The sequence below is a fragment of the Colius striatus genome, chromosome 15 (assembly GCF_028858725.1).
Source record: "Colius striatus isolate bColStr4 chromosome 15, bColStr4.1.hap1, whole genome shotgun sequence".
Lineage (NCBI taxonomy): Eukaryota > Metazoa > Chordata > Aves > Coliiformes > Coliidae > Colius > Colius striatus.
Genome location: NC_084773.1, coordinates 5,946,444 through 5,970,715, shown reverse-complemented (window position 1 = coordinate 5,970,715; position 24,272 = coordinate 5,946,444). Strand labels below are relative to the sequence as shown.

At 37.8% G+C, this 24,272-nt stretch overlaps 1 protein-coding gene across 4 annotated transcripts in view; it reads left to right on the top strand.

Moving 5' to 3' along the window:
• PRKCD (protein kinase C delta) overlaps positions 1-24,272 on the top strand; it is a 67,787-nt gene that overhangs the window by 5,419 nt on the left and 38,096 nt on the right. The window contains exon 2 of one of the 4 annotated variants that reach the window (XM_062008222.1): positions 18,243-18,286. The exons of 2 other annotated variants lie outside the window; for them this stretch is intronic. The gene's annotated coding sequence lies outside the window, so the exon portion shown is untranslated. Of the gene's footprint in view, positions 1-12,021; positions 12,065-18,242; positions 18,287-24,272 lie in introns of those variants that run through there. One more of the 4 variants, XM_062008224.1, reaches the window with a different exon arrangement.

Sequence of the window (24,272 nt, the reverse complement as noted above, 5' to 3'; positions counted from 1 at the left end):
CTCCTCGATGCATCCCAGGCTGCCATTGGCCTTCTTGGCCATGAGGGCACATTGCTACCTCATGTTTAGTTTATTATCAACCAGGACTCCCAGGTCTCTCTCTGCAGAGCTGCTCCGCAGCAGGTCAACTCCAGCCTGTACTGGTGCATGAAGTTATTCCTCCCCAGGTGTAGGACTCTGCACTCATTGAACCTCATGAGGTTCTTCTCTGCCCAGCTCTCAAGCTGATCAAGACTCAGTATGGGTACCCCTCTTTTCTTAAGAGATGTGTATGGACTGAAGTCCTTTCCACTTCACTGAGCTGAGAGGAATTGTCTCAGTATTTTGTTACCTCCTAGATGGCATCTAAAATGGGATATACGTTTGTGCATGCATGGCTTTGATTTGCATTATGTTTTAGTCTTTTGCAATCTCATAAATGATTTAAGTTCAATCCTGGCTGCCTGCTATAAATGCAGCGTATCTTGAAACTTATGCAGTAAATCTAAACTCCAGCCTCAGCTTTTTTTTCTCCCACCCTTGAGCTGTGAAGTCATGCGTGCTACTGGTTGAAAGCCTAAACCTGTGTTGGCTTAGCCTAGCTGTTTGTTGCGTGACAGATTTGTAATGATGAGATGACAAAGAGAGAAAACTGCTTATTTTTTTAGCACTGAAGTGTCAAGCTACTTTCTGAGTGTTTGAAAATATTTTTTTCCCTGCCAACACCTATTTATTAAAGATCCAAGAAAATCCTCGTTTGTATATTTGATTCTTTGTCATATCTTCTGATTTTCTTGAGGAAGAGCAGTTTGAGCTATGCCATGTTATTTCTGCCTAAGGAACTCATGAAATCTGAGTGTTAAGTCAGTACCATTTTGTTCCTCATCGTACTAATGATACCTGATTTACTTCAGTGCATTGCATGTATCAGTATTCAAGATGAGGAACAGGTCAAGGGGAGAAAGATATTTGGTTTTGATACCAGATTTGCTTTCGTTCTACTTCAAGCCAGATGCTCACACATATAGATAGATACTTGAGCAGATGATGAAAGTTGTCTAGCAGCCAAACTCAAGGTTAAGCTTGGCTTCTGCAGTCTGTCTCTTTCTGGGAAATTCCCCAGTGAGTACAAAGGCAACGTAGCTAAGCTATTGCTAACACATCCTTCAATGGCTGAATTATGCTTTTCTAGGACGAGACTGTATTGATTCTTGTTTGAACAAAAGAGGAATCCTGTATTTCTTTCTTAAAATAAACAGTCCCTCCTTTTGAAAAAACCTTAGGTGTGAAAGTTTGATAGGAAGATACAGTCCAGCCAGTATCAAGTAGGACCTGTTGTATGCTCTTGCATTCTTAGGGAAAAATGAGGATGAATAGACATAGTGCAATAACTTTGAAAGACTGTCATGTTTGAAATATGATAGTGACTGCCCTGTACATTTTATTTCAAGGGTTTTATGATATGTTTTGTAATGCTTCTGGGTAACTGCATTTTGCTGGCATGACTATATAACCAAGATGAGTTTTTCATATCTCACTGATTTTGTTACTGTCTGTTGAACTGGAGAAAATACTTCGCTTGCTAAAGAACACAGTTGTGTGTCAGAATATTTCACTGAAAAACTCCTGTGAAAGAAAGGTTTATTCTTGGTTATTTTTAAAAATATACTTAATGTATATTCCTGTAAGAGAGCACAGATGGCTGTCTTGCATCACATAGGTGCTGCCAGCATCTTTCATGTCGTTAACGAACTCTGTTCCTTTTATAGCCTAAATTAAAAAAATGGATCTGAAACCCTTAGTCATACAAGTATCTCTGCATGTGAAGGAGTAGATTTGATTATAGATGCTTTCAGTATTGATAGATAACATGTTTTTGTTTTCTTAAAGAAACTTTAATAGCCTGGTTTTTGCACTGAGCAATGATGATTACATTTCTTGACGTTCAGTGTGCTGGTCTCTTAATGCTCTGTTCTTGCTGAGCTGTGAATTGCTCAAGAGTTTAGCTGTTTCCTTATGTATCTGTTGGCCAATGACTGTGGCCTTCACTGAACTCTAATATTCTTACTAATGACTTGAGGATACTGATTGCAAAATGTCCAGACCAGATTTGTCTGTCGGGAAATCGAGCGAGCTCTCTCATATTACATTTGCTTATGCTCCTTGGTAGGAGCTGACAGAAGTGACAGCTGATAGAAGTGACAGGAGCTGACACTTAGGTTTTCTTTTTGACAAGTTTATCTAAAAAGCAGCATCCAAAAGGCAAGAGCTTCTTAATATGGAACCAAACTCTTCCAGCCAGTAGCTAAAATGCATCCGGTTTTGCTTTGATCTGAATGCAGTGAGCCTTTGTCACTTGAACATAACTTCTCTCATTCCCTCAGCCCAAAAGGAGAGTCCAGCATCCCCAGTTACCTAGTTCTTTCAAGGGTAAAACCAGTAGACAGCATTTGTGTTCTGCCTAGAAAAAAATTCTATTGGGGAACTAGAAGGCACGAAGATACAGCTCAAAGCAATATTACAACTTTGGCAGATACTGTGATTGTGTCTCTGCCCTGTGAAAGAAGCGTCTCCTATTGTGCAAGTCCAATGAAGTTGTTCCACTGTAGGACCTTTCCAACAGCAGAAGAGAAATTGCATGAGAGGACATTGCCAGATATTTTTTTTCTGGTAGATTTTCTTTTTTCTACAGGCCCTTTTGAAGAAATGTGGGATTTGGACCAAAGGACTTATAGCTCTCTCTGTGAATCCTCATGGGGTGTATATTAGGTTCTTGGGCTTTTTTCCCCTTCCTCCAGCTTCCTTAGACCATTACAGTGAGGGAATCTGCAATCAATTTATACCTCTCAGCTCATCCATAATTGCAGTACAGCTATTCTGTTGGCAAAACTTGCTTCATCACATACACACCTGAGAATATCTTCAATATGGAAGATTCTCTGCTATCTAATTCCCCCTTTTTTTTTTTTTTGGTCTGATCTTAATAGTGCTTGGGTATTTTTCTGCAGGGAGTCAGGGTGTTAGTGCCATTCAGCTTTGCTTGCCTAGTGGTGTCTCAGTTATGATTGCTGACTTCCCTGACTGAGCCATCACACCCGCAGTGCAGGTTCACCAGAGCTGCATGTCTGCAGGACAATCTGTTCCAGTTCGAGGGGAATTTTATTGTGTTTGTGCAACATGCTGTTACAATGCTATCATTGCATCTGATTTGCATGCTTTTGCATGCAGCTACCTGATGTTGCTGTCCTAGATAAGCACTTTTGGTGTAAGTATATGTTTACTTTACCTAAAGTTTGAACAAGTTTAATCTGAAGTGGATGATAGTGCTCTGTTTCAGCCTATACTGGTTTTTAAGCAAGCCTTTCCACATTGCTCTGTTACTTCAAAGATTAAGTTATTGGATCTGCACCACCAGCTTCCTACACCACAGACACCCTGTGTGTCTACTGAAGGGAATATGGAGGTTGCTGATGAAGAAAAGCTGAAAGCTGCCTTTTAGACAAGGAAGATGATAGATTACTGTTGTAAGGCACAAGCAAGTGGGAGAGATGGTCCTGGAGTGCAGCAAGAGCAGCACAGCACACAGTGATGAGAACTGCCAAGCTGTGTGACGCTGTTTGTCCTTGTTGCACCACATTTGTCAGAGGGGTGCTGCCTGCACTGTTACTCTCACTTCATCATCCTGAACTCCAGCTCCTCTCCAAAACTTTTGCCATGCAACCCAAAAGCCCTCGGGCTGGGGCAGGGAGAGGAAGTGCAGCTCTGGTTTATTGCTGTATACTATTTTCCGTTTCAGTTTAATTTGCAAGCTTGCTTGTTTCCAGCAGTGACACTAACATTTTTCAAGGCAATCACAGAGCTTTAATGTAATCTCTATTACTATCTGACAGATTGGTTTCCTGACCTATTTAGGGTACTGCAATTTGGAATTAATGTTGCTTTGCTTTTCCAGTGGGTGGCAGTTGAAGCAAGGAGAAATGTTTACTTGCTTGGAAGTTTTTATAGATATGTATTTAAGGAATGGGAATAGAAGCCAAACCAGGCCAACCCTTTATTGCCTCTCCTTATACTGAGCTCTTTTTTTAGTCCATCTCCTAGTTGGGGAAAAGGACTAATCAAAGGACCTCTTGTGACCAAAGTCCTCGTTTAGTTTCAATCTCCTCTACTTTTTGTGTGTTGTTCTCTTGCTCATTTCCTTGTTCTCTTACCAGTTAATAACTGTGAGCCCAATGTTTCTGTCACTAGAGCTTTGCCTTGTGTAAGCCTCATTTCAAAACCTTGAGGCAGGGAACTGCAACAATGTGTTCAAGTTCTCAGACTTGTATTTTGAATGTAACATGTAGCATTCCTTTCTCCTTTTAAAACTCTCAAATCTTGACAAGAAGTCTCCAATACTGAGTCTTAGAAATCTAATATATATTATAATCCTAATGTCTGTTTCCTTGAAGGGTCAAATTTCAACTGAAAAGTGCTTTCATGCACGTTTATTGTATGGAGTTAATGTGTATTTTATTCACAGCTAAGTTTCAAGCACATATTATTAAAATATCATACTAGATTCCAAGAACTGTTTAACTAAAGTACACATAAGTACATTTAGGGACTATGTAATGATAAGTAAAATGTAAATGAAGTATATCTTTATGAGACTACAAATAGATTTTTAAATGCATAAATTACAACATTTCAAAATGTAGTAGAGGTTTATTTTTACATTGAAATGAAAAGTGAGGTTGAGAATTGGTTTTGGATCCTGGAGCATAATTTGACTTACTTGAAGAACTAAATTTCACTCTTTTTTTCCTTTACAATAATAGACTTTACGGTGATAGGGCTTTTCAAACACCTTCCAGTGCTTTATATTGTGGGTAGATACCAAATGTTGTATAAAAAGATAGAGAAGTCTTTTATTTTAATTCTTTTTCTTTGCCTAGGGATGAACTAGCAGATCATCTTCTGTAGTGTATGTTTGTAGATAATTTACTATTAATCTTTATCCTCTCCCTGAAGAAAATGAGGTCTTGTGTCAGTACTTAATGTAGCTGGGCAAAAATATTTTTAGTTAAATTGGCTAACATTATAAATGCATTTCAGCAGTTTGCTGTGTCCCAATTGAGTCATCATAGCTAAGCTCTGTCTAAGCATATGTGGCATTCCAATGTAAGCCCTTTCTTACAGTAGTGCAGTTACATACAAAAGCTTATGCAAACGCAATCATTCTAAACACTTGTAAACTGATTTGCCGCTTGTGTGGGTACAAGCTCTTCTGCTACTGCTGTTAGAGCAAAGTTCAATTTGATTGACAGATTAAACTTGTAAAATTATTTAGGACTCTAAATGGAAAAATATCCAGGAAGAAACCTCTCTACCCTTTCCAGGCACATGAAATAAAGTGTGAGAAATTAACTACCAGAGTAATGATGAGTTGAGTTTCATCTGATTGATAACAAAACTCATTTTACTTATCCACAGTACTTGTTTGCTGTAATGGCCTAAAATGGAAATCTTTTTTTAAGCTAAAAATACCCTGAAAGCCATGACATAGCATGTATTCAGATTTGTCAAAGGGACACAGTCAAACAGAAAATAACTTTTTTTTTTTTTTCTTACAAGGTTTTATAACATCTGTGATTAATATCAGTATAGTTTCAATTCCTCAAATATAACTGTCAATTATTGGATTGTTGTTTGCTGGAAAAATCGCTGTACTTCTGTACACTTCTGTAGGTGTGTATAAGGCTCTAAATTCTTTTAAAATGTTTTCATACACACACATAATGACGGTATGCTTGAATTCTTGAAGACTCCATACCAGTGACAATTATCTTTGGGGGCTATGGAAGGCCTTTAGCATTTGTATTTAGTCTGGATTTAAAAACCCATCTACTTGTGTTATTGTTGTGATCTTTTTCCTTTTTTTTTTTTTTTCTTGGTCACACTGCTTTCCAGTGAATAAGTTGATTTGAGTCTTAACAGAGGGATGTTTTCTTTGTTTACTTTAAACAAACCGTGAGAGTTATACAGCTCTGTTTTGAATTAACAGCTGTCCAAGATAGGCTGTACACTTAAGGCTTCGCAGACACTGTGGTGAGGCAGTAGTATGTGCATTCAAATACTTCAAAGGAAAGGCAGCCATAATGTTTTATCTTCTTTAAAGCTCAAGAAAGGATGCCAGACTCATGTATTTGAAAACGTTTTCAAGGTATCTCAGGCAGACCAAGGTGGAAGAATGTATCCTTGTTCTGCTGCATTTAGTTTTGTTTTAGTTACGAAGAGCAGCCTGTTACCTAGTAGGGATTAAAGGCAAGTTAAAAACATGCCAGTTTGTGTGTCTGTGCTTTTGGTATTGTTCCTGTGGTCCTTTATCTCATATTTGGAGTTCTAATGGATGAAGTTGCTGTAAGTCAATGAAGAGTATACTACTGTCTTCTGATCAAGGTCTTGTTTTCCAAAGTCTGCTTAATACCCTTACTGAATTACTTAATCATTAAATCTCCCAAAGTAATTTGCTAGGAAATTTGGAAAGCTACCAATATAAATAAGTGTTTCAGTTTCTATACATTGTAAGTCTTCTAAAGCCCATATATCAGTGCCATAACATAGCTCTATCTGCTGTTTGTGTTCATTGCATGAAGCAATAGAGGAAAGTAGGGACTGGGGGGCAATGATTGGTGCTGAATGTGAAACACTGAAGAGATACAACAGCAAGAGTGGTTTCTGTATTGGATAGCAGAAATTTTCTGCTTCTGCTTGATCCCCTAATGTGTTGTGTAGTTTGAGTAAATTGCTTGCTTGTTGCCTACCCAGAACAACAGGGGGAATGTATCATGTTTACTTCAGTTGTTTGCCTGCTGTCCTTATTGCAGTAGCCTGAGTGTGGGTGCCTAGTTGGAGGACTCCACTGTAGGCTGTCGCCTCACATGCTTTGCTGGCAGCCCTGTCTCACACAAGGCCAAGCGCTGAGCAGTCCAGCTGGGTCACTTCCCTTAGCTCTTATCCAGCATCATAGGACTGAGTGCACTCAACTCAGTGGTGTGTGCTGCAAAGCAACATCCACTTCTAGCCTTGCACAGCCCTAGCCCTTCTCTGTTGGAAGCTGGAGACATTTCCATGTAATTGACAGTGTACAATATTGCATCCAGGCTGGAACAAAAATGAGGTAAATGTTTCTGCCAATGTCTCAGGGAAAAGCAAATAGTCTTGAGACTTTATGAGTTTCTTTGTGCATTCTTTGAGATTTTATGATATATTATAAAGTTTCTCAGAAATTTCTTTTCCTTAAAGTTAGGTTTTACATGAAGAATTCACACCTTCTGAGCACATGCAGGTGTGTTAAAATCATGAGAAAATAAGTGGAATAACAAACAGGCTTTTGTCATCTCAGAAAAGAAGCTGGAAAGGCTTTTTTCGTTCATGTCATCTTTCCACAGGTTTCAGTTAGTCTCTCCCTCAGAATCATTTGGAGCCATGTTCTGATACTGGCTGCTGATCCCTGGAAGCAATTGCAGAAGACCAGAATAACAACATCATGTCGTCCTCATGTTTACCTGAGGTTATGGTTGTCTGAGCTTGCTAATCTTCACAGCCAACTAAACAGAATTTCCCTTTTTTAATCTTCTGAATGCTTGATCTGAAAACCAGAACATGCATTTCTTGAAGTTTGTCCATGAGCAGAACCTTTTAGCCTCGAGCAAGCGACATGGTAACAAGGAAGGTGAAAGCTGTGGGCAGCCCCTGTTGTGTGTTTGGTGAAGCCACAAGCTGGAGTCAGAAGTTGGAAATCAAAGAATGGAAGATATAAGCTGGTCCTCTCAGCCTCTGAGCCTTTATATGCTACACAATGATGTCAGCTCTTGCAGCATTTTGTCTCAAACTTTTTTCAATATTCCCATGGTCTGTAGAATTAGTACCTTTGCAATTTGTGTTTAGCTTGAGTTGCATAGCTGGAGGTGGAGGGAGTTGGCTAAAGAATCTGTCTACCATGTGTCTGTCAGTTGCACACAACAAACTCAAGTAAACTGCCCACAAACTCAGTACAGTTGCTTTTTTTCTTTGCAAATGCATAGTGTTGTATAACATCAGATGCATATGATATTCATAAATAACCTGAAAATGTTTGTTCTTACATCTGAGTGGTAATAACAGCTACAAGCAAGTGATGTCTCCAGCAAACAACATACTGACAGGGAGTCTCCAGCAAACAACATACTGGGAGGGAGTAGGCTGGTTGCTTCTGTTCTTTTAATGTGGATCCTGGAATCCAAAGGCTGGTTGTCTCTGACTAATATTTTGAAGCTTGTTCCCACATAAATGATGTATTGAAGTTGTCCAAAATCTGAATTGGCCTTTTGGAGCACAACAGTAGTGCTCTGGGCAGGTTGAGTTTTCAAGTGCTGCTAAATACTAAAGAAAAAATAATGTAAACATTGATTTTGAAGCAGTTCTTAAGATGTTTGTTTGTGTGTTCCAACTGTGCAAATCAAAATATTGCATTCTTTATGGGTCAATAGAGAAGGCTGAAGCGGTAGCAGTGATGTGGCTTATGTGGCTGGCATGTTACTAAGGGGATCTTGCAGCAGCATAAGAATCTTGCAGCTGCACAGATGGAGATATCAAGGGGCCCAAGAGGTGATTGCAGATGAATTTTATCCTGTTGGTTATATCCAGTGCTAATGATGCTAGAAGGAACCCAGCAGGGAAAGCAAAATGCTATTTTACTTCATAGCCCATCCAAAAGCCAGAAACCTCTGTACTTTGCTCTGCCTAAGCTTTTTCTTGTTGCAAACACAACCAAGTTTATCTGTTGCTGTTAGACTTGGATTTGCCTACACATACTCAAATATTGTACAGCCTATCATATCAGGAAGGAGATAGTGACTTGAGTTACTTGGGCTCACCAGACTTTGAAGAATATTTGAGTAAAACCAGACCAAAAGCAGTTAAACCATTTTCCTTCTGTTTTTATTGATGTGCTCACAAAGACCTCAATATGGTTATAATTTAACTGGCATAGTAGCACCATTATTGACAGAAATAAGTAAACTCACATTCATACTTCATGGTGCAAGTTTGTGTTTCAAGACTGAAATTTCCATGACTTTAGCCAGACATCCGTTTGATTTAAAAGTTAATGAAGGCAATATTTTTTTTTTTCATTCTGTTACAATTAATGTAACTATTGCAGCTATTAAAAGCTGTGTCCCTGCTGTCAACCATCCCTTCCCTCCACATTGTTGGAGTTTGAAAATTATGAAACATTTTTTTGATGTTGATTTAAGCAAGAGAGATTAATTTGAGACCTCAAATCCTATACTTTAAACATTTTTCATATGACATATTCTGGTGATATCAGTCTTAATTCCGTGAAACATTCTCTATTGTTTCAAACTCATCTTTCACTTTTCTGCTTTGTATTCCCATGCTTCACTTACCCAGTGTCTTTTATTTCTGTGCTTTGCTGAAAAGCCATCTGCAGTTCAATACTTCTGTCTTGAAAAGACATTTTATACAAAGGTCTGCAGTGAAACCTTTTAAATCACACAACTTAATAAAGCTGTTTTTCTTTTGCCCAGCTCACTCTCTTCCTTGACCTTTGGTTTCTGTAATATGTAGGATATATAAGTAGCAAACAGGCAAAACCTGGTTTTATGAAACTTCACTGGATTACTTTGATTCTCTCCTTGTATTCCTTCCAGAGACTGATGGCAATTTACTTGTGCTCCTACGAAACTTAACATTTCCACAGGGAGTCCTCTATTAAAACAAATAACCAATTCCATTGGTAGTACTGTCAGGAAGCAGTGTACTGCAATGTAATGAATTTATGAGATCAATCATTAAGTCATCTTCTGTAACCTTAATCTGTTATATGGAAACTGCTGATTTTCCAGGTGTCTCAATTTTGGAGAAAAAACAAATTGATGGTCTCTGAAAAATGTTTACAACATTTAGATCTAGTTTATTTAGAAATACATGGTAATAGTCCAGAGAGAGAAAAAAAAAGAAAAATGATGTAGTAAAATGTATTTTGCCCAGAATTGTCTTGGTTTTCCTAAAGGAATGGAAATGTTTGGTTTTTTTCCGAACCTTTTTTTTTCTTCCAAACAAAATCCATTGTGCTATTGTCAAATCCTCTGCAGTTTGCAGTCAGATGTTTCCAGAATCTGTCATAATAATTACTTCAGTTGTCTGAAACTCTTTGATGGAGCAACTTAAAAGATTTTTATTTTAACTGATGAACCCCTTCCCAATGGGTGTTCATTTAGCAACTAGGAATACAGGAGTTAAGTGAGCTGACATTGAGAAGTTACTTCTAGCCTGAGATTCTTCCCTTTCAAAATGCTGAACTGTGGATGAGCTGTGAATCTTTCAACAGAGCTGTGGATATTTAGTGTAAAATTCAGAGCAACTCTACTGTGGTAGGACATTTCTGCAAGAATTGTGTGTACAGTTCTTTACTTTGAGTCTCAGTTTACACTTATTTTATTTAGTGAAATTCTTTAAAGAGCGGATATGATACTGTGTGACTTGTAAGGGTATACAAATTAAGTTATGTATTCTATAAAACACCCCACCTTTGGAAGTCTATTCTGGTATAGAAGTTTCTGGTTCTTTCAAAGTAGCTGTTTTGTCCTTAGATTTTCCCATGTTTGAAAGGATCTTTGTTACACCCTTTGGCTCTTCTTGCTATTGATACACAGGACTGAGGTTTTCCTTTTCAGGGAAAAATTGGCTAAACTCACCATGCTTTTTCTAGTAAAGCTCCTAGAGCAGAGTATCGTCTTGGAAAACGTAACAGATTGGGTTATGTTCAGCTGGTATATTTTGGACCTTTACCATGTTCTCTTTTATCTCTCACTCACAGAAACACTCTAAAATGGCAACCATTTAATCTTTTTTAGATTATAAAGTCTTTGTTATGGCTCCAGAGTTTGATGGCTGACACTTTACTATGTACTTTGATCTACTTGTTTTGTTGTTAGGGTTTTTTTTTTTTCCCCAGTGCCTGTGGAAACATTCAAAGCCCTGATTATTCGTACAGGCTAATACAATCTTTGCATGGAATCAAATTGAAAAAGATCTCTGTTAGATTAGTGCAAACATACACATGCTTTACTTCATCTTGCAAAGCTGTGTTTATTGCTAAATCCTAACTCTATGAAGGCACAGCTTTAATAATCTTGCTTTCTGTCTCTCAAGCTGTCTTCATCTGTGAACATAGGAAAGATTCCTGGTGATGCTGCTTATGAAACATAAAGTTTCCTCCCTTGTCTGCCCTCTGACTTGTTTTCCGTTGTTTATATTCTAGTTGCTGTCTGAGTTCAGGCTGCTTAGGTGCACAAAGTTACAACAGTTGCAAGAAGCTTGTGCTTCCGTGTCAAGATCCACAGGTACTATTTAAAATAGTTGTTCTTGACTTCAGTGACAGTGAGGATTATGCAGGTCAGTTTGGTTAGTGCTCCATTTACAATGTGGAAAGCTTGTCTCCTGCAGCTCTACCCAGTTTATCTGGCAAAGCAGGAAAAATTTTCAAGCTATGAGGCTCATTTAAATGTACTCTTCTAAGTTTCACTCGGTTGTCAGTTATTATTTTACAGCTGGTGCAAGTGCTGCATCTACTCCCTGAAGAACTTGGTCACTGTGAATTAGATTTGCCATAGCCATAAGAAGTCTTAAAAGTTGTAGGCTGTCTAGAAGAAAACTCATATGTCTGGGAAGATATTACTGAAGAAAAATCAGAAAAAGAGGCAAACAGTGAGTCTGCAAAATATTTCTTTTGTTCTTAATTATTTTAGTTAAATAGAGTTCAACTCAACAGAGTTAAATTTTTGTGGTCATGCTGTACTAGAAATAGGTAGGAAGCACAGGTGATTGTGTTGGGCTACCTGAGAAAGACAAACCTAGTGACTTGTTGGCTTAGCACTTACTTACCTACTACCTTGTGTATTCAAGGAAAAATCCCAGATACTCTTCTGATGATGTGACTGTTTCTGTCTTGCCTAAGTGTAGTTAGATGCGGCCCGTGTCCAAGAGTTTTAGAAGACAGAATGAAATATTTGCCAAGTATGAAAGACAGGTATGACAGGTGAGTACTCTTGGCAGGTGATTTATTATGCAGCTATTTGAAGTGGCAAGCTTCCAGTTTTCCACTTATAAAGGAAATTATTACCTAACAAGTTCACTGGGGAACAAGGAATACAGTGGAATGGAAATTATGTCCTTCTGCCCTTTGGTAGAACAGGCCTTTTTGTTTCATGACATGCTGGAAGGAGCCACTGAGCTCAAATCATTCATACCAGTTCCAGACACTATATGTATTCTTATCTCCCTCTGCCCACCAGAAAAATGAGTTTATGAACTGTTGTAAAATGCTCAAATGAAGATTAGTATGAAAACTACATGAAACTTAAAACCTCCTTTGTCCCTTTGAGGTGGAAAACCTGCAAAGTCTGTAGCACTTCAATGGAGTAATTAAAACAAGACATCGTTGTAATGGAAAACACATCTGCTAATCAGAGATGTTAAGCAACTTCAGTGGAATTTGCTAGCAGTCATACCTGTAATGCATGTCAGAGGCTGTTATTGCTATTCTGAATTAATCATTTGGGTAACAGGTCATAGAATCGTAACTTAATTAACAATTATATATGTAAGTACACAACACGGGAACCACCTATTAACTACTTCTGTATTACAATATCTTTTTACCATCTTATCATTCAAAAATGTATTTTCAAAGGAAGAGAATCAATCTGAAAGAAGTACGTGTTTACACAGATTAAACTTTGTGTGTTCAGATGAATCCTTATATTTTTGATGCCACACTGAATTATTTCTATGATATTCAAATAATAGAAGTGGAATAGACAAAATCAAATGTCAGCTTCCAGAAAAGTTGCTCAGTATTTTCTCAGAAGGCACCATCCTTCAGCTTCCTGGCAAAAGAGGAACTACTGTTTGGAAATGAGCCAATGATCCATTTAATGAAATAGTGATCAGCACCCAGTGGAAAATTAAAAAATACTGTAAGTATCTGGTTTGCTGCTTTTAGATTTTTTTGTTCCTTCTGGAGCAAAAAGCCTGCAGCTGCCCTCACAAAGAGATTGAGGGGAAAAGGCCTTGACTTATGTCTTGAAATGGAGCATTTATGGAAGAAAAATTCAGCTAAAAGACCTGTTGCTGAAGTTACCTTGTCCATGCAGAGTCCTTGCATGAGCAACAGACTATAAATGTAATGAGAAAGACTGTCATTCTTTTCATGATATTCCTGACATCCTCAACAAAATCCTCAGTATTACTGAGGTGGTTTTCTAGTGGGTTGTTCCCTCAGTAATTTGCTTCTATTAGCATAGTGTTATATCACATCAAAATGCTGGGCTCCAAGATATCTAAACTTGTCCTTGCCTCAGTAAATGGCACACTCCTCCATGGTAGTTCTGTGAACCTTTGAATACAAGATATTCTTGTAAAAATATAGTTGTATGAGTTGCACATATAATGTGTTCAACATAAAGAAAGAGTCAACTAAGTTACTTAAATCAGCTTCAAGTTCCAGAAGTATTGTGTTCGTAGAAGTCTTTGGACCACAGCAAAAACGATCTGCTGGTTTGATTATTTTTTAAATTAGTGTTTCTATTTATCTTTTCAAATCTTATTTTCTCATATTTAGAAATGCTTCTAGAAGTCACAGATTTAGGGTTAAGAGCTTAGGAAAGTACCTAGACAGTAAGGCTGACAAGGAAGAGTCTCATGAATAGCCTTTTGCAAACAGGAAGATGAATGATGAAACATAAACTCCTTCACTCATTCCTTTGAGCAAAGATGAAGAAAACAGAACCAAAGCACCTCCTCTGTTCTGCAGCTGTTGGGAATGGGATTTACGAAGGGTTTGAAGGCTGCAAGACCTCCTGCCTGGTGAAGTTGGTAGGTGCCTGGAGCAGCAAACAGCAAGGTGTATTAATACAGACATGATTTGTACTGTACATGTGTCAGAGCATACTAAAATTAGCCTGCTGGTACCAGGAGAGTTATACTGGTGACATAACAACCTAGCTCTTGGGGAATCTCCTTGTTTCTGCAGCCCAGGACCATTCCTTTCTGTCATTCTGTTAGTGCATCAGGATTGGCCCATCACTGCAGTCTCTAAGCTTACAGATGATACAATTTGGTTTTGCTATACATGAGGAGGAGCAGGGAATCTACTCAGGGCTGTTGTATCCATTGTATCTGTTCCTGGCATGTGCTTTCGCACATGTCTTCACGTAAGCAGACCTTTGTTTTGGAATTCAACTCAAGTGGCTAGTTGCAGTACCTGGAATGCTGGGATGCTGCCACCTCAAATGAACACAAGAAATGAAGTTGGTGATATCTTACAGTCCAAACACTTAATATTTCTTCCCCTAACTTGTGGAGTGCTCAATTCCCAAGTTGTAGCACACCTTTTTTGTTTTCCACATTCCTCAGTTCCTAGGCCTTGAAACTAGGAATTGTCAGGTAAAAATTTTCAGTATCATGTCAATCCACTGATGGAGGTGTTTGTCCTTGTTCTTTACTATGTTTTTTAAATAAACTGTGTGTTCCCATGTACTCCCATTCCTGCTTGAGTAGGAATATTTATGTCTGTAAGCTATGCCAAAAGGAGTGATTAAACCATTCTGGAACTGATAGGAGATAATTGAACTGTGATGAGAGGAAAATCATTCATATATATATATATATATATATATTTCATTAGGGCTTGTCACTTGAAAAAGATAAGCATACTAATATCTAATAATCCAGAACTCTGTACCTATAATCTGTTAGTTTGCTGGAGTTGGAAAAATCTTCCATATATTGTCCGTATTTTGAAATCCAGGTCATCAAGATCTGTCCCCTGAATGATTAGGATGTAGGTGACAGCTAGCAACAAAAGTAATAATTTTAAAGTTCCCCCCATCTTTCTCTCCTACCTCTTGTCATCTGTTCATTCCTCCCCCTACCTGGATACCGTTGTCATGCAGTTTTCGAAACTGTCTTAAAACTTTTGGCTTTCAAATATGTTTGAGTCATTTGGTACATATCTATCTCTTTATATATAATATATATACACATATATATATAATATTCTTTGCTCTGTGGATTGGCTGATACTGTCTTCTGTCTGCACACCTTGTAGTCAAAACCATTTCACTTAATAGATACCAACAAGGAAACAATCTTGAGTTCTTAAGGAGCTCTGGTTGTCTCTCTTAGGTGATCTTAAGTCATACTTTGCATTGCACATACTGTTGACTCTCAGTGTAATGTTTGAGGATCTCTGTCCTGTTGGATACTTAAACATTATTTATGGAGTGTTTGTAAAGTTACAGGCAATGCGTCTGGGAATGTTTGGTGCATTCCCACAAAGCCGAACTGTATTTTGACAGCTGGTTGGTGCCACAAAGCCTCCAGTGGCTACTGCTCTCTAGCTGTGACTCCTCCACCAGTTAGATGGCTTGTGATCATTGCTCTGCAGACAGGGCTATGAACAACAAGCTGGATTTTAAAGCTTCTTCCATGTAACTCTTTGTGGGATTGGTTCAGCCCAAGTAATTTGGCTTTTATCTCTAAATATGAGCCATAAATTCAGCAATCTGTTCCAAGTTGAGCTGAGAGTTGGTGTTAACAAATTCTATTTTTAATATTAGAGTCGGCGTTGTTTTCATAATTAAATCACTTTGGCAAGTACATATATCTTGGTTTATTAGAGCAAAGTAACAGAGAAGTTAAAGGGTTTCTCAAGGTTGTGGTGCATTCAAGGTCAAACTCAAAAGGAAAATAGTAGAGTCCAACTTGTGGACCTTTTCTATTTTCATGGATATTGACTCCACTCCCTGTGCTAGCAGAAGTCACCGATTGCTGCTGTATAGTCTAATCTTGCCCCATTGTTGATTTTTGGATATGAAAATGAGGTTTCAGTCATTGTTTGTAGGGAGTCCAATGAATGTTGAAGCCTGAAAGAATGCTACTTTTATTTGTTTCCTACTTGAGAGATGCCTGCTGAGACTAAGACGAACTAGGCATCTGTACAACCAGGATGAAAAATTAAGAACCTTAGATGTAGTGTTCCTCAAGGCAAAGAAATGGGACAAGGTGTTGTGAAACTTCACCAAAATAATTTCTCTATTGTGTCTAAGGAAATGGATAAACAAATGAACATGTTTTAAGCTTGTCCTTGCCATTTGCCTGTTCTGGATTACAATTGTCTTCAGATGCCTATGGAGGTCATTGAGTAGATGACATAAGAAACACTTGCTAACAGGTGCTTTGCTAATGCTGGTTAATACACCAGGAAGATGTCATCATAATATACTTATCTTTATAGTTTAAGTTTTCTTTTTTATTTCACTTCTCTGGGTTTTTCCATACTTCATCATTTCTTATATTTAGCTTGTTTTTATAGAATACTAAATTCTATATTGTGAAGGTAATGGTAGAGCAAGCTTGGGGTTCTATGGGATAGCAGTTTTGTAGGACAAATAGTTGGTGTTTAACACTGTAAGATATAAACATAAAACTTACCAGTTAAGGTGCTGTTAACATCTACATCAAGCTTGGCCTAAGCTTGGCCTATAGCTTGGCATCCAAAATTAACTAGTCTTGGCATCCCTTCAGCTTTTCAACAGATTGTCCTTTTGCTTGGTTCCAACATCCAAGCCCACATACAGCTCCTTACTGTTGCTCGAGGCTTCACAAGGCATCATTTACTATCTCTCTTAGGAAACATCTGGAGCCACAGTAGTTCTCACCAACATCATTACAAAGTGCTTTTCATGGGTTTACATTTTAAATCTATGAAAGAAATTGAAGCAGACCTAGTATGTGCATTTGGTATGACATCGTATTAAAAAGACATTACAGTAATTTGTGCTGTATTTTGCTGGCTGCAACACATTGAGCTCTAAGTAGCTTGAATAACTCTTGATTTGGTAGGAATTTTTTTTAACTTTTGCCATAATCATAAAATGCCTTGTTTTTTGAGTCATTGAGAACAAACTTATTGGAGGCTGTTGAAAGGAACATCTTTAGAAAAAATAACATATATTTTGTTCTTGCTTTTAATTTTATAAGTATGTATCTCAAAGGTGAGTAAACAGGCTACACACTGCTTGAGATAACCCTTGGAAATTAAGTATGCAGATTTTGTTTCAGATGTGAAAAATGGCTTTGAAAGAGAACTTTGAAATTTTAATAAGTATTTGTAATGGTAGCTTACCTGCCTCTGCAATTCTGAGCTGTATACTTACTCAGCACTCTTGATCCTTGGTTTATGAGTAAGTGAGGAAGTTGGGAGTTTCCATAAGAATGACTCATATCAAGGAAGAATCCTAATACTCTTCTCTCCTGTCTACTTATGGAAGCAAATGAATTAACCTGTGTGTGTAATGCATCTTCCCAAACTGACAGAAAGACTGTTGATTCACTTTGCTATAGGATGTAAAGTTTGGAATATAAGTTCAGTAACATATTGCCTCAAAAGCAGGTAGAATTGTTGTTAAGAGCCTGTCCATCCCAACACCTTGCTCAAAGTATAATATTGACTCTCTCTGTTTGTTTTTGAAATAAATAGTAGAAGTCTGAAGTTTAAGACTTTAGAATATAATCCTTAGATGTGATGACATCTTGCTATTAGGCAAGCCTTTTTCTCCACCCATTTTGTCAGCTTCATCTCCTAGTAGGTAGATGATAATAGCAAATGGGAATGGAGGCATAGAGGTCAGCAGTAAATGGATCACAAGCTCAAACCTTCTTCTTTTGACACTCTCATACCCAGATCACAAATGTAATACTATTTTTCACTGGGCTCTGAGTCTGCACAAGTATCTGGCATAATCGTTTCTGTGTGTAGCTGTTGTACTTCACTGCTGGAAGAATTTTAACTGGATCTTTTAAACTTGCTACTGCAAATTGCTTAGAGAATCTTACCATGTTCTGTTTGGAAAGCAGAAGTTAATGTTTCCATTATAGAGCATACTAAATTATTTTGAATGAAGCAAGCCGAAAATATTTACTGGCAAGAAAAAAACAAACTGAACAGTGTTTTCTTTCTGTAGGCAGAGTTTATTATACCTTCTTGTCCTAAATTTCAACACAGTGTTGAAAGTTATAAACAGTGATTGGGGAAACAACTCTGCCATCATACTGCTTGAGTCTCCTAAACTGCTTGTGTATTCTGCAAAAGTAAAGATTAATGCTTAAAATGCTTCTGCTTTCTTTTTTTGTGTGTGTGTGTGTTTTTTCAGAGATTCAAAGTAAAACTCCAGAACTGTTTAGATCTACTTCTAAGGTCAGTGAAGAATCTCTTTTCTTGGCCAGTGAGCCACTATGCTCCAGAACAGTGCTAAATACTTGGGGTATTTGTTACTTGTATCTGAGTCTTTCAGAGGTAACGACCTTGGGAAATTTTAATGAAGGCTAGAATAAGTAGGGATTTAAACTCTTGAAACTCCTAATGCCTGAATTTCTACAAGTCTAGTAATATTTATATATACTGCACTGAGCCTTCTAGTTAATGTTAAGCATTTTGACAAAGGTCAATCTACAAATTCAGTTTGTGTGATTAATACAGTGCATGAATGTGGGTTAATAAGAATGTGATTGGCACCACTTTTTTAAAGGAACTCTTTTAATTTCCTCTTAATTTCCTTATGCAAATTTAGTGTCTTATATCTGTCTATCTTCCATTGCAAATGAATGCTACTGCTAGAAAAATATGTTAACAAAAGAATCCAAAATCACTATTTTTTCCTATTTCTTCCATGAGAAACACTAGTTTTGTTTTCCAAGTACCCTTTTATCCTATAAAATACAGTAGGGCAAATGCAGGCTTTGTTGCTCTAGAGGTTTCTGCTCAGCAACACAGGGTTTATTCTCTATTTTCTTCTTTTGCTGTTCCTCTGGAAAAGGACATAAAAGCAGCTTGAACAGTCTGTACCATTTGCCTGAGATGTGTAACCTGCTACTACATGCATTTTTTTCTACATCCCTCTATAGTCCATAATCCTAACAAAATAAGGGAAATATTTCTATAAAGTCATTGTGTAACTCAGAGTATTTCCATCAGTAATCCTGGAAACATTTTCCTAGGTTTCACTTAGGCAGGTAGAGATGCACCCTCTATTTTGTCTTTTGTCCAGGGACCTGTTATACATAATTATATATGTTTGGTAGTCAAGATTGTATCTAATGTTAAATCAGTGAATAAATGTTGAATATAATGATTGCTTCATGCAAATATTTTTCTTTGAACTTTTTAAAACAAAAAAAACCCCAAACCTAGACCTTCAGTGGAACAAAATGTCACTGTGGGGAGATAATTATGAAAACTATTCTTCTTCCTTGGGATACCTAATATTTATGTGTATGATATATATTTGCATATCTTAGCAACAACCAGTGTTTCTCAGTATACCTCTTAGATGAACAGAGGGCATTGAGAGTTGCAGGAGAATCATGTGAGATTCTTTTTTCCCTTCACATTTTCTCAGATGAATTTTAAGTACTGTTTTTTATAATTCTGACATTTTTCTGTCAGAAATAGGTTTTGTAGCTTTGTTTTTAGAGATGGATTTAGTTTTAGAACAGCCAAGAAAACCATAATGCTCTAATTAGAAAACTGCATCTTGGACATGGAGATATATTACAGAAGCACAAGAACTATATTTACAAAACTACTTTATAATTAAGGCTTTTCACCATACAAGGAAATACATTTTTCAATACAGCTGTGTTTCATGTTTTGGGTAATTCATTTATTTTAAATAGTCCCACAGAGGCAGAATGGGGTTGTCTGTCAAAGGCTGTAAATGTAGCTGTCTGCAGCTCTTTCCCACAGTGTTGGAACGCGTTGGGCCAAAGTTGATTTAACTTCTGTTTACTCAATACAGGCAACTCTCAAATTATCCATAATGTGGACTAACTTTTCATAAGAAGTGGGTTATGGACATCTACTTACCTCACTTTAGTTGTGTGAATTGCCTCTCAGTCCTGGTCACATAACATGTCTGTGGGTTCAGCAGTAATTGCAACATGGAAAAAGCAGCATTAGAGCAGGATTTATGTACTTAAAGTGCTGTAGTGGCAACAAATATCCAGACCTGTGTGGAAAAGCCAGCATCCTGTGGCCTGCTGAGTGCTGTAAACCACAAGGCAGAAAGGAGACTTTTGGGCTAACATACTGGGAATATGGCTTGTTGTAAATAACTAGAGAGCTCCTCCAACACCTACTACGAGCTTGTTCAAATTGTGTGGATGTGTGAGACAGAGAATATGGCCACTGTTGGCCACTGCAGTGTAGAAGTGAAAGATATGTCAGATGTACAAAATGCTATTGTAATTCAGTAAGCTGTGATTAAGCAAGCTGCATAGTAAACAGTATGAAAAAGCTGCTTGGCATTCCTGGAGGAAAAGAATCGAGGCAGCATCAATAGAGCTAATACACAGAGGAAAGATTTGGAGGCAGGACTGGGTAGATCTACTCAAATGAATTACACCATGTGGAAAGAGAATTTCCCACTCAGCTGCCTGGAGACATGCAGCCATTCCATGATGAGATTTAAGAAAGAGATCTTCTTTAATTGCAAGTGGGAACATTTGCATGTGGAACTACTAGGAGCATTTTGGTTCCTGTGTGCTTGCTGCCCTAATGCTTGCAGTACACTACCTGCCTGTCCCTTTTAAAAGTATAATTGCACTGTAAAGATTGGAAACAGCATTGTACACACAATGTATGCTATTGCCTTAGGAGCATTGTGGTTTACAGCTGTTCGGTTTTCCTCTTGAGTTTTTCTGTGGCAGTAACAGCCATATACCATCCTTTTTAACAGAAATGACATGTCCTAATGGTATCCTTCCCAACCATACATACAGAAGGTGCTATTTAGTGATAGCAAATGGTGATTTTCTATCAAAAGACTGATGTAGAAAAAAATCATCACAAAGTACTTCTATCACAAAAGAAACCTGTACAGCAAAAAGTCAGAAATAATTGGAATGTGCTGGGAACATAACCAAGGCTTTAACTCATTTATCCTTTTAGTGGTGGAGGAAATGATAATAGGCCATAATGAGCCAGGAAAGCGTGTCTGTAGGAAAATCATTGAATGCTCTGTTGCTTTGCGGCTAACCTGGGACATGAGAGTGCAACTGTAATCAAAGAGCTTGTCTTCAATTACTTTTTTGTGTCTACAGACACACTTGCAAGTCAGTTGCATATATCTCTTCTTCCTGAAAGTCTGAGGTTTTTTAGACAAGTAATGAAGTTTGTGTCTTATTTATCAGTATGTTCATTAGTGCAATGACCTAGTAAAATAACAAAACAGATACTGACTTGCAGTGGTGTTAACTGAAGTTCTTGAGTATATGTTTTACATGTCTGTGTGTAATGTTTTGCATATGCCAACCAAACATGTAACTTTTAAATGATATTCCAGCTTTTAGTAGGATGAGTACTGCAGTAGATGCTGGAAAAAGCCATGAGAGACAATATACATGTAAATAAATTGATATGCACTCATCCTACAGAATTCCAGTCTTTAAAATAGTAGAATAGCATTTCTGGAAGGTAACCAGAGGGTGTTCTTGACAGTGCCCAGTCCACAAGACTTCTCGCTCTCTTGAAACTGCAAAGAATTGAGCATGTCCTGCGATGATTATCTCTACAAATGAGGTTCTGGCTCATATAAAGCTCCAGGGATTATTGTTTTGCTTTTTCTTTCTTTGTACTGTGTTGTGTTCCAGATATGTCAGTACTTAAAGGTTTTCTTCTCTGATAAGGGTGGTAAAATGATACATTTTTATTAATTTAGTGTGAAAACAATGAATATGGCTATTAGCAGACGTGTTTAGATAAAGATGGTATCCATGTCATCACAGAGTGTGAAGTTTGTATGTTTAAACCACAAAATTCAGGAAAAGGGTAAAACAGTAAAGGTTTGCTGTTAACTTCTGATATAGAGAATTAAGAAGGAAGGAACTAAACATGGTATTAAATAGTACATTTCACCTTGAGTTTACATTGTAACTTGTACTGTAAACTCTGCACTACCTTTAAACTCAAATCTCTCTTAAGATCCCTTTATGCTTTAATTTGACGTGCTGTTAATGAGCTGTGTCCGTTTCTTCTATAACACCAGATCTACTGAAGAGCTTTAAGAGTTCCTCTAAATAGCGATTCAGAGTGGAGAGAATGGTTAAAAATTCAAGCCTGAATTTTGAAATTACAGCAGGAACAAATGTTTTTAATTAAAAATAAATTCCAGTTTCTTTCCAGTTTCTTGTTATCAATCCCCATGGCCATGCATTATTTAGCATCATCCTACACATCCCTCAGTGTTATTCAATTGTGCTTATTTAAACTCACTATTACAAAAGTGAGAAATGCTTTCACAGGTAGTGAAATTTCAGTTTTATTTCAGTTATTAAACTATAGAAACCTCTTTTATGTATTTTGGCCGTCACATTTTCAGTAACAAAAAAACGCAGCCAACCCACAACAGGTTAAAAGGATGATTCCTACCTACCCTGAGCAGCCTTTAAGTAGCAAGGAGGAGGAGCATCATGCTTAGCAAGGCAGATTTGGCTCATTTTGCTGTCTATTGTCTCATTGAAGTGACTAAGTATATTTGTTTCCCTTGGGGAAAAAATAGCTTCTCAAGACAATAAAGAAAACAACCCAAACAAATAATGCCAGATTCAGTCAGGAGGGAGGACTGGATTTGTTACTACCACTCAATACCCAATTAATGGGTCACATCTTTGGTTGACAAATCTTCTGTCCTTTTACTTTAAAAGCCTTGATCAAAATCATGCATCCATAAACTGAACTGTATATCCTCTGAGGAGGTACTCCGAGCAGCAGATTTTTAATGTGTATGAATGATGATACAGTTCTCTCAACTAATGAATATTCTAGCTTTCCAGATACTTGGAGGATTAGGTCATAGTACTGGCAGTAGTATGAATTTCTGGCTTAGAGGCTTGTGCTCTTTGAAAGGCACTTAGACTGCATAATCTGCTGATGTTTTCAAAAGTGTAAAGTAAAATTGGTCTCTAATTGTAATGCTTTAGAAGGATTTTTTGTTTATTTCTCTTGAATGTCCAGTTTCTCCATTTCCATGTTTTGCTCTTTTATTGGTCATATGGAGACATTAACCCAGTGTATTTTAAATAAGACAAATTTCTAATTTCCTTTTATTCCTAAACTAATCGACATACTGTCATTATGGTATTTGTCAGTTTCAGTGTTAAGGGGAAAGAGCTTTTCTTCAGTGGAAAATTAGAAAAACTCCACAGTTCCAGTGTTTTGAAGAGAAAGACAATGTATGTTAGGTTGTAAAAGTTTAGCCGAAGTGTTTTCATATTTTCTTCTTTGCTTTGAAAATCTTTTGTTGGCATTTTGTTTTATTCTCTCTGGGAAACGTATATCAATTTCCAGGAAACTTGTAATAGCACAGAAAATAAGCTTTGTGCATGTTATTATATATCAGAAATAAAACGTTGAATATTGTACTGAATCCTAGATTAAAATACTGTCATAGTTTTGTGTGGAGCTGTTTCTGGTAATGGGTAAGGGGCTGTAAAGATGGCTCCTGTAAGAAGTTGCTGAAAACTCCCCCCAGCTCTGAGCCAGACCCATTTCTGGGGCTGAGCCAATTAGGCGCCTCCACGGTCACTTTTTAGGAGCTGAAAGAGGAGGCTTCTTGTTGTTCTTTCCTCCTTTTTCTTTTCTGGCTGCTGGTGGTGCAAGGAGTTGGAAGAGAGAGAAGCAACCATGCAGACCCCAAGGTCAGTGAGGGAAGAGAGGAGGAGATGTGCTGGAGCAGAGACTCCCCTGCATCCAGAGGACTGGTGAAGCAGAGATTTGTTTGCACTTCGTAAAAGACCCTGTGCTAGGGGCAGTGACTATGCCCAGAGGCCATGTCCCATGGGAGGGACTCCCTATTTCCAGAAGCCGTAGCTGCTGGGAAGAACTTACACCAGAGAAGTTCGTTAAGGACTGTGTCTGGTGGTAGGGGACCCCATAGTGGAGCAGGGGAAGAATGTAAGGAGTCATCCTCCTCTGAGAAGAAAGAAGTGGCAGAGACCATCTGTGAGACTGATCACATCCTCCATTCCCTGCTCCTCCGAGCCACTGAGGTGGGAGGAGGTAGAGATATCTGGAGCAGTGAGCTGGGCCCGGGAAGAAAGGAGGGATGAGAGAGGGAGATCTTAAAGTGCTGGTTGTATTTTTCTCATCATCCTGCCCTGTTTTTGCTTTTTGTTCTGTTCTGTTT